This window comes from Esox lucius, chromosome 17 (assembly GCF_011004845.1).
Source record: "Esox lucius isolate fEsoLuc1 chromosome 17, fEsoLuc1.pri, whole genome shotgun sequence".
Taxonomy (NCBI): Eukaryota; Metazoa; Chordata; class Actinopteri; order Esociformes; family Esocidae; genus Esox; species Esox lucius.
Genome location: NC_047585.1, coordinates 7,655,556 through 7,664,262, shown reverse-complemented (window position 1 = coordinate 7,664,262; position 8,707 = coordinate 7,655,556).

Sequence of the window (8,707 nt, the reverse complement as noted above, 5' to 3'; positions counted from 1 at the left end):
AGTTTTAAGTGAATTTCGTTCAGTATAAAATTGTATCTTCAACCAATTGCCTGGATTTAATACATAAAAAGCAATACAGCAGACAATATAATCATGACATGCAGTCTCTGGCACGCCGCGGTCACTGTATTGCACGTGAACTAACTAGTTACACCATTTGAAAGTGAAACTCGTAACCAAATTTACAAATTCACATCTTGCTTGTTGCTCACACAGATATTATGTTGAAATAACGATATGTTGAAGTAACAACATTATTAATAATAATGAATATTTAAGAATATTTGATTGAATGCTGTGCTTGTTCAATTTAATAAAATTAAAACTTTAATTGTGATAATTAAAATAATTGAATACTAAATTTTGTTGCCAATTATTGCTCATTTATTAATAGTAGGCTATTTATATAATATAGGCTATATAACTGGGCAGCTCCCCCCTGTAGCCTAAATGATCTAGCACAGCAGCTGCGATAAACAACTTCTGGCGCCGCCCCTGGTTATAACGACCCACATATTAAAAAAGGTCGGGTTCAAATCGGGCTCGGGCTCATAATCACAGTGAACGTGTCGGGCCAGGCCGGGATCACAGTGAACGTGTCGGGCCAGCCCGGGCTCGGACACAACGTGCTCGGGCTCGGGTAGGGTCGGGCTTGATTTGTTGGGCCCGATCTAAGCTCTTGTCTGCCCTACTCAGCATCTCCTTGGCAACCCGTCCCCACTCAGGGTGCACCATCCGCTTATGCAAATGCCGGGCTCCTCTCTCACTCAGGTTCCTATGGGTGAGAGTACGGTTTCACCAGGATGCTCATTCAGTAGACCTGGGTTCACCGCCCAATGCGACACCTGATTTTTCTCCTTTTTTTATTTCTTATCCCTTTCTCTCCCTGCCCTCCTTGGGCCGTGTCTCGGCGGCAGTAAGGGCAGAGAGGGAATTCAAACTTTTCCTGACCAGCGCCCCCCAACTTCAAGCTTTTCCTCTCTCATAGCGTTATTAGGAGTGGCGTCAGCATTGTACCATGTCAGCCTGGCTCGATCGAACGATCAGGCTGGGTTATCTGGTCCAGATGATGATTTCATCACCCGACAGAGCGCCCGCTCTACTGTCAGAGGTGATGGAATTGTTGAGCAAAGGAGCAATCTTCAAGGTCCTGGAGGATCTCAGACAGGACGGCTTTTACTCCCTGGTTCCTAAAAGGACGGGAGGAGTGAGGCCGATCTTGGATTTGCACAATCTGAATGCGCACATAGCCAAACGACCGTTCCGTATGCTTACCACCAGTCACCTGCTAGAAGCCTTCCTGCCGGGGGATTTCAGTTCGAGCATAGACCTCAAGGATGCTTACTTCCATGTCCCAATCGTTCGCAGGCACAGGACGTTTTGCCTTTCAGGACAGGATCTATGAGTATACGAGGATTCCATTCGGCTACGCTCTGGCTCCATGCACCTTCTCCAAATGTCTGGAGGCGGCACTGGAGCCCCTACGCAGGGAGAGCATCAGGATTCTGGCCTATCTAGACAACCTCCTGATTCTAGCATTATCCCTGGAATTGGCCAGGACGCATACTGTCCGAGTGGTGTCCCTTCTCACGCGACTGGGTCTCGCTGTGAATTGGAAGAAGAGCGAGCCAAGGCCAGCCCAGCAGGTTTCTTACCTGGGTCTGATCATGGACAAGCACACGATGAGAGTGAGCATTTCGGACAAGCGGGCTCTCGATCTGCTCTCTGCCCTCAACCTTTGCCGGCTGCCCTGCAGGCGCCCGGTTCGGGCTATCATGTCCCTGTTGGGTATGATGGCCGCAGCGCACAAAGTAGTTCCCCTGGGCCTACTGCAAATGCGCATCCTACAGCATTGTTCTCTTAAGTTGCTCTCACTTAAGACTGCTTTACTTATCGCTTTGTGCTCTGCTAAGCGAGTGAGTGATCTCTGCGCACTCTCAGTGCGCCCAGGGTGCCTGGCTATCAGAGAGGACTAAGGTTGCGATAAGCTGAGACCTAATCCGTCCTTCGTACCTAAGGTTATCACCAGCTCTTTTCGGTCGAGGACTATCAACTTACAGGCCTTCTTCCCTCCTCCACACGTCCGTGAGGAGGATGAGAGGCTCCACTGTCTGTGCCCGGTGCGCGCTCTCGCTCTTTACGTATAGCGCACCAGGTCTATCAGAGTCCCCAGCTGTTTATTTGCTATTCGGATTCCCGGTTGGGTTGTCCACTTTCTATGCAGCGTGTATCCCACTGGCTTTGTGACTGCATCACTTTAGCCTACGGGGCGTCTGGTTCTGTTGTTCCGGAGGGTCTCCGTGCACATTCCACGCGGGGTTCTCGGTACACTTCATTTGGTTCTCGGTATGGCTACCCGAGATCTCTAAATTTTGCAAAGGAAATCTTGTGCTTTGCCTTGATTCTATCCTTTCCTTAACAGTACACAGTCCTGTAGCCTGCTTGGTTCAGGGGTATTGTCACTGCCTACCAATATGCTTGGTGTGTGTTTGCCTCCTCTCTGGGGCATTCCTCACATTTCATATCTCTTTTTTTGTATTTTCATGCCCCTCGTTTTGTGATGTGTGGTGCATAAGTATTTTTGTTGTGCTTAGGTGGAACGGATATGTTTCCCTCTCGCTTGAGCTACACATCCTTTCTCCCTGGGTTGGCCTATGTTTCATGGGCCTGTTCTGAAGGGGGATTCCATCATTCAGTCATCCCTTTCTTACTTTGTCAGCTATCAGGGATATTTCGTTTTGGGGTTTTAGGGGAAGGTTTCTACTGGACCCTGCGAGCCTTACTGGTGTTCAGGCAGAGAGTATCTTTGGCTCGCTTGCTCCGCCGTGAACCACTAGGAGCTAAAGCCCCTCTAGGGGGCGAAGTTCCATGACATATAACGTTAGTTACCGGGAATGTAACTCTGGTTATATAATGCAACTTAAAAGTTAATACCGACTTAAAACAATAATTTTTATTACAAAATTCACCATTGCACATACATGTACCAAAATCCTTGTTTTTATTTTTAACTATATTTTAAACCCCAACCGTGACACAATCAATCTATACATTCTGTCTGATTGGCCCAGGCCATGACCGCTCCTTCAAAATAAGAGCATTGCTCATACGATGTTTGTTTGTTGTAGTGTTGTGTCTACAAACCGTGATACACAGGATTCTTTTCCACCTGCATATACTACAGTTTGTAATAGTGGTTATTAGGGGATCATTACTACAGGGCAGATCAGATCTTAAGGCCCATCTCTTGTTAAAATGAAAAAAGGGCTGAAACGTTCCAAATCGTAAGTCTCGACCCCCTTCTTTATATCTTACAAGATTGCTTCCCACACATAATCCTGTGCTTGTGGAAAAACACAGTGCTACATGCACATTGTAAAACCCACAAGTTGTATGGCATCTGTTGCACCACTTTTGCTGGACCCTGGCACCCTTTTGTTGAACACCTAACACTTATTTATTGCCTGGGAATTTAACATTCCGGAACCCTAAGACACATTTGTTAAACATCAAACATAACCCACCTGTTATAACACTAGTCTGGTTTGCTCATCAGGTGTTGTAAAATATCAAACATGGACACATCAATTGAATCATAAATTACAAAGTCACCGGACATGCATACGTCACTCCAGAAGTCCCGCACTAACACATGTCATACAGGAAGTCCATACGTCACAACGGACGTCCCACCCTACAAACCGGATGTCCTGCCCATCTGTCACATCAATCTGAAAGTCCTTCCCTCCAGGGCCATGAATCTAAATTCTGACACATTATACCCTACATTTACTACTTGGGATGTCCATTTGCGCATGAGGAGATTACAATCAATGAAGTACGCTATGTTTTTCTTCTTAAGCTCCTCCAATGAGACAACACTGGAAAAACATTTTTGGGAGGTTAGCAACCAGCTGCTCACGAGTTACTGGTAACTGTATTGCATCAGCACTTTCTGTTCGTTTAGGTAAACAACAATGTGTTCAGGTAAGCAATTTTTAAACTACTCCCAGAAGAGTAACTCCAGAACTCACTAATTAAAATCAGTCAACTTACTAGCAGTGAGCCATTTGTCAAACAGATTTTCCCTAAATCTCTGTCGATATGCCTCAGGAACAAGCTTGTTGGCACAAAGAAGAGTTGCTTTGACCATGTCATAATTCAAACTGTCTTGAATAGGTAGCGCTGACAAAATCTCTTGGGCTTTGCCTGTCAATTTACACTGGAGCAGTAAACACCATACCTCTTCAGGCCATTTCAATGCTGCCGTTATACGCTCAAACACACTAAAATAAGAGTCAACCTCTGACTCTCTGAACACTGGTACCAAGGCTATCTGTCTGCTAATATCAAAAGTAATAGAAGACCCCGCTGATGAGGATGGCTCACTAGCAGGCACTGCTAGTAGGTATGTTGACAAGGACCATACGGAAAAATGTATGACAACATAAATTGCCACCACAGCAGCCCAATGAACACCATATTAGATATGGAATAGTATTCTGATTTCAACTCGTTAAAATTATATTTTGAAACTATTTGGGGCAGTAGTACTGTTAAAGAGTATACTGAATATTTATTGAATAATCTTCTAAGATATGTTATTTTCCTGAGGATCACTCCACTTGTCTTATCAATAAAACATATTATTGATAGATGAATAGATTATTCACGATTTCACTAAAGATGGTGAAAAATAATGAATTCAGATTCTTGCATATTTAGTAATGGACAAATACTTTCAGTGAAAAACACCTTCATGAAGGTTACATCTTTCTTTGGCTAATTACTGTTTACGTGCGCAGCCATTTTTGTTTTCATTCCACTGGATTCTGGGACCAAATGTCTCTGCGATCAAAGATGGTTGAACAAGACGATTCACCAATCTGACCAGAAGTTCAAATCTTGATTACCTTCCTGTCTCTGAGTCATTCATCTTGTCACCTCTATCTGACTTTGTTAGATAAACAATCTTTAGCAGACAAGTTGCAAATCGTGAAATAAACATTGACGACTTTATATAGTTATTATTGGGTATACAAGAAGATATTTTTTGAAACTGCTGCAGACCAGAGGTCTTTTTTGCTGCTGTAGTGATGTCAGAATCTGAAAATTTTATTTTTTATTATTTAATATATATTTTCATTAACGCTGAATGTATTTTATAAAGTTCATTCCCATCAGTCTACTGACATAGTTTCATTGCTTTTCTCTCCTTGGGTTGTGCTGTTTCCAGTGCAGCTCAGATAAATCAGAGATTTTATCGAATCAGATTTTCCACATGTGCGGTCTCCGGGTCAAAATGTATAGAATTTTGAGTGAATCCCATTTTCACTCAATTAGAAAATGGAAGAAGTTCAAGATGACGGTCAATCTCCCTCGGTCTGGGGCTCCATGCAAGATCTCACCTCGTGGAACATCAATGATGATGTGGAAGGTGAGGAATCAGCCCAGAACTACACGGCAGGACCTGGTCAATGACCTGAAGAGAGCTGGGACCACAGTCTCAAAGAAAACCATTAGCAACACACTACGCCGTCATGGATTAAAATCCTGCAGCACACGCAAGGTCCCCCTGCTCAAGCAAGCGCATGTCCAGGCCCGTCTGAAGTTTGCTAATGACCATCTGGATGATCCAGAGGAGGTCATGTGGTCGGATGAGACAAAAATAGAGCTTTTTGGTCAAAAGGAAGAAGAAGGATGAGTACAACCCCAAGAACACCATTCCAACCGTGAAGCATGGAGGTGGAAACATCATTCTTTGGGGATGCTTTTCTGCAAAGGGGACAGGACGACTGCACCGTACTGAGGGGAGGATGGATGGGGCCATGTATCATGAGATCTTGGCCAACAACCTCCTTCCCTCAGTAAGAGCATTGAAGATGGGTCTTCCAACATGACAACGACCCGAAACACACAGCCAGGGCAACTAAGGAGTGGCTCCGTAAGAAACATCTCAAGGTCCTGGAGTGGCCTAGCCAGTCTCCAGACCTGACCCAAAAGAAAATCTTTGGAGGGAGCTGAAAGTCCGTATTGTACAGCGACAGCCCCAAAACCTGATCTGAAGAAGGTCTGTATGGAGGAGTGGGCCAAAATCCCTGCTGCAGTGTGTGCAAACCTGGTCAAGAACTACAGGAAACATATGATCTCTGTAATAGCAAACAAAGGTTTCTGTACCAAATATTAATTTCTGCCTTTGTGATGTATCAAATACTTAAAAATCATACAATATGATTTTCTGGATTTTTCTTTTAGATTCCGTCACTCACAGCTGAAGATTACCTTTGATAAAAATTACAGACTTCTACATGCTTTGTAAGTGGGAAAACCTGCAAAATGGCAGTGTATCAAATACTTGTTCTCCCCACTGTAACTGAGGTAAAGCTATTAAGGACATAATTTAGGTAAATGTTCACAAGGATCTTGGAAGACAGGCGGGATTTCTTCAGCCTCCTCAAAAAGTTCAGGCGCTACTGTGCCTTTTGACTACGGCTGAGGTATTGAGGGTCCCCGGAGATGTGGACACCCAGGAATTTAAAGCTGGGCACACGGTCCACCTCATTGACTTCGATGAAAACTGCGGCGTGATTGTAGCCTTTAGACTTCCTTTAATCCACAATGAGCTCCTTAGGTTTTCTTTGCATTCAGGGCCAGGTTGTCAGCGCACCCTGCCGACAGGCACTTGACCTCCTCCCTCTAGGCTGACTCATCATTTTCACTGATCAGGCCTACCACCATGCTGTCATCTGCGAATTTGGCAATGGTGTTGGAACTGTGTACAGGAATGCAGTTGATGGTGAAGAGGGAGTACTGGAGGGGGCTCAGCACGCAGCCTTGTGGAACACCAGAGTTTAGTATCAGGGTGGAGGAGGTGAAGTTGTTTAACTTCAGGAAGTCCAAAGTCTAGTTGCAGAGAGGGAGTCCTCAGTCTTAGTATACATATTATCATTACCAAAATCATCAACCTCATGTGCCGAAAACATTACCGCAACAGTTGTTCATTTAATGTTCATTTAATGAATGGAAACATTGTAGTTTGCTTTTAAATGCATGTGCAGAATCTATATGTTACGTTCTTTCAGGTTTGCCACATCACTTGTAAAAAATGTCAGGTTTCAATGAAAAATATTAGGTTGTAGTTTGCGGAAGACAATGAGAGAAATCAGCCAAAATTTAATGTGTTAATTTAATATGTTAATTTAAAAATATATATTATTTCAGATCTTCATGTTACTGTGCATGACTGTTAATAATTCATTTTTAATTTGTTTTAATGTTAGCTTTCCTAATGATCTTTACAGACTTGTTTTGGAAAATATGTTCAAAAAGGTGTTGAATTATCACTAAATGTTTTAAATTAATGCTCACAAGCACTTCAGACCTTGATATTAATGCCTAGAAGGGAAGTTTGTTGATGCAAGTCTTTCTAAAATGTTTGAAATCTTTGAAACCAAGATTTTGTGAGAATCACCTATGTGGGTGCAATGAAGCAGCAGACTGGGTCCCATGTCACATGGAGGGAGTGGAATTTTCCATAGAAGCCCAAGCCTATAGAGAACGTTTTGGGTAAACGGAAAGTGATCTGATGCTGCACGATGACTGGGTCCGTCAGGACTGTACAGTCCAGGTGGCTGCTACAGATCCTAGGTTAGAGGAAGTACCACCCTCCCTGTGGTCACAGCATCAATTTGATGTTGGGTTGATGAATATTGCACAACCCCTTGTTGTCACACTCAAATGACTCACAGACCAAGCCAGACTCAATACCCACTGAAACCAGAGGCTATTGACCTTGTATCTGTGTGTATCACTCTATTTGCAAATATTATACAATAAACTGCTAATTTTGCCAAAAGAGTTCTGTCTCTGTACCTAATTCAAAAATGGTTCTAATCGATGGAATTTCCATCACAGGTGTCCCATCACTATTTTTAATTGGGTAGCAGTAGTATAACATCTGCAGAAATGTCTTTTCTACTGGGTATCAGCGATGCAAGTCTTTGTAATGAGCCGATGCAAAGAAATTGTCCTAACAATGTGTGGTGTAAGCACATTTTTGATTCAATATATCGCTGGGACAGATTCAAATGTCAATGCATTTTCTTTATTTCACCATATATATAAAATCTCAATTTAAAAGACAAGAATGTTATACTTACATTTGACTGTCAAGAGCTCCAAAACTACAGTGCACGGTACAAAGACACTACTAGCATGTTCATATTCATAGCAAAGTGGATGTGAGATCAAAGGGTGTGAAGCCAGTTGGAATGCGAAGTGGACTAGAGTTATTTTGTAGTAAGCTACACAGGAAGTGATTATATCTCATTTCTAAATAGTATTCACCCAGCAACTATCCGCAGAGTTCTGATTTCAATCACCATGGCCACACTGTTCAGATACAATGCCAAGTGTGTACCAACTTGATTGAGAAACAGAGGGAAAGGGGTTAAGGGAAAAAAGGGAAAGAGGGCAACAAAGTAGACCTTTATAGAATTTCCCCCTCCTCTGACTCCCAGCGCCTTAAAGAGGTCAGACGCTTCCAAGATGTTATATCATTCTAGAGGATAGTAATATTTTTTTTAAACGGGAAAGATAGAGATCTTGCTAAAAGAGCAGTGAAAAAGATTTCTACTGCAATACATGTACACCAGAGGCAGTACTTTACAGATGCTACAGCATAACATGTGCACTGGAGGCAGTACTT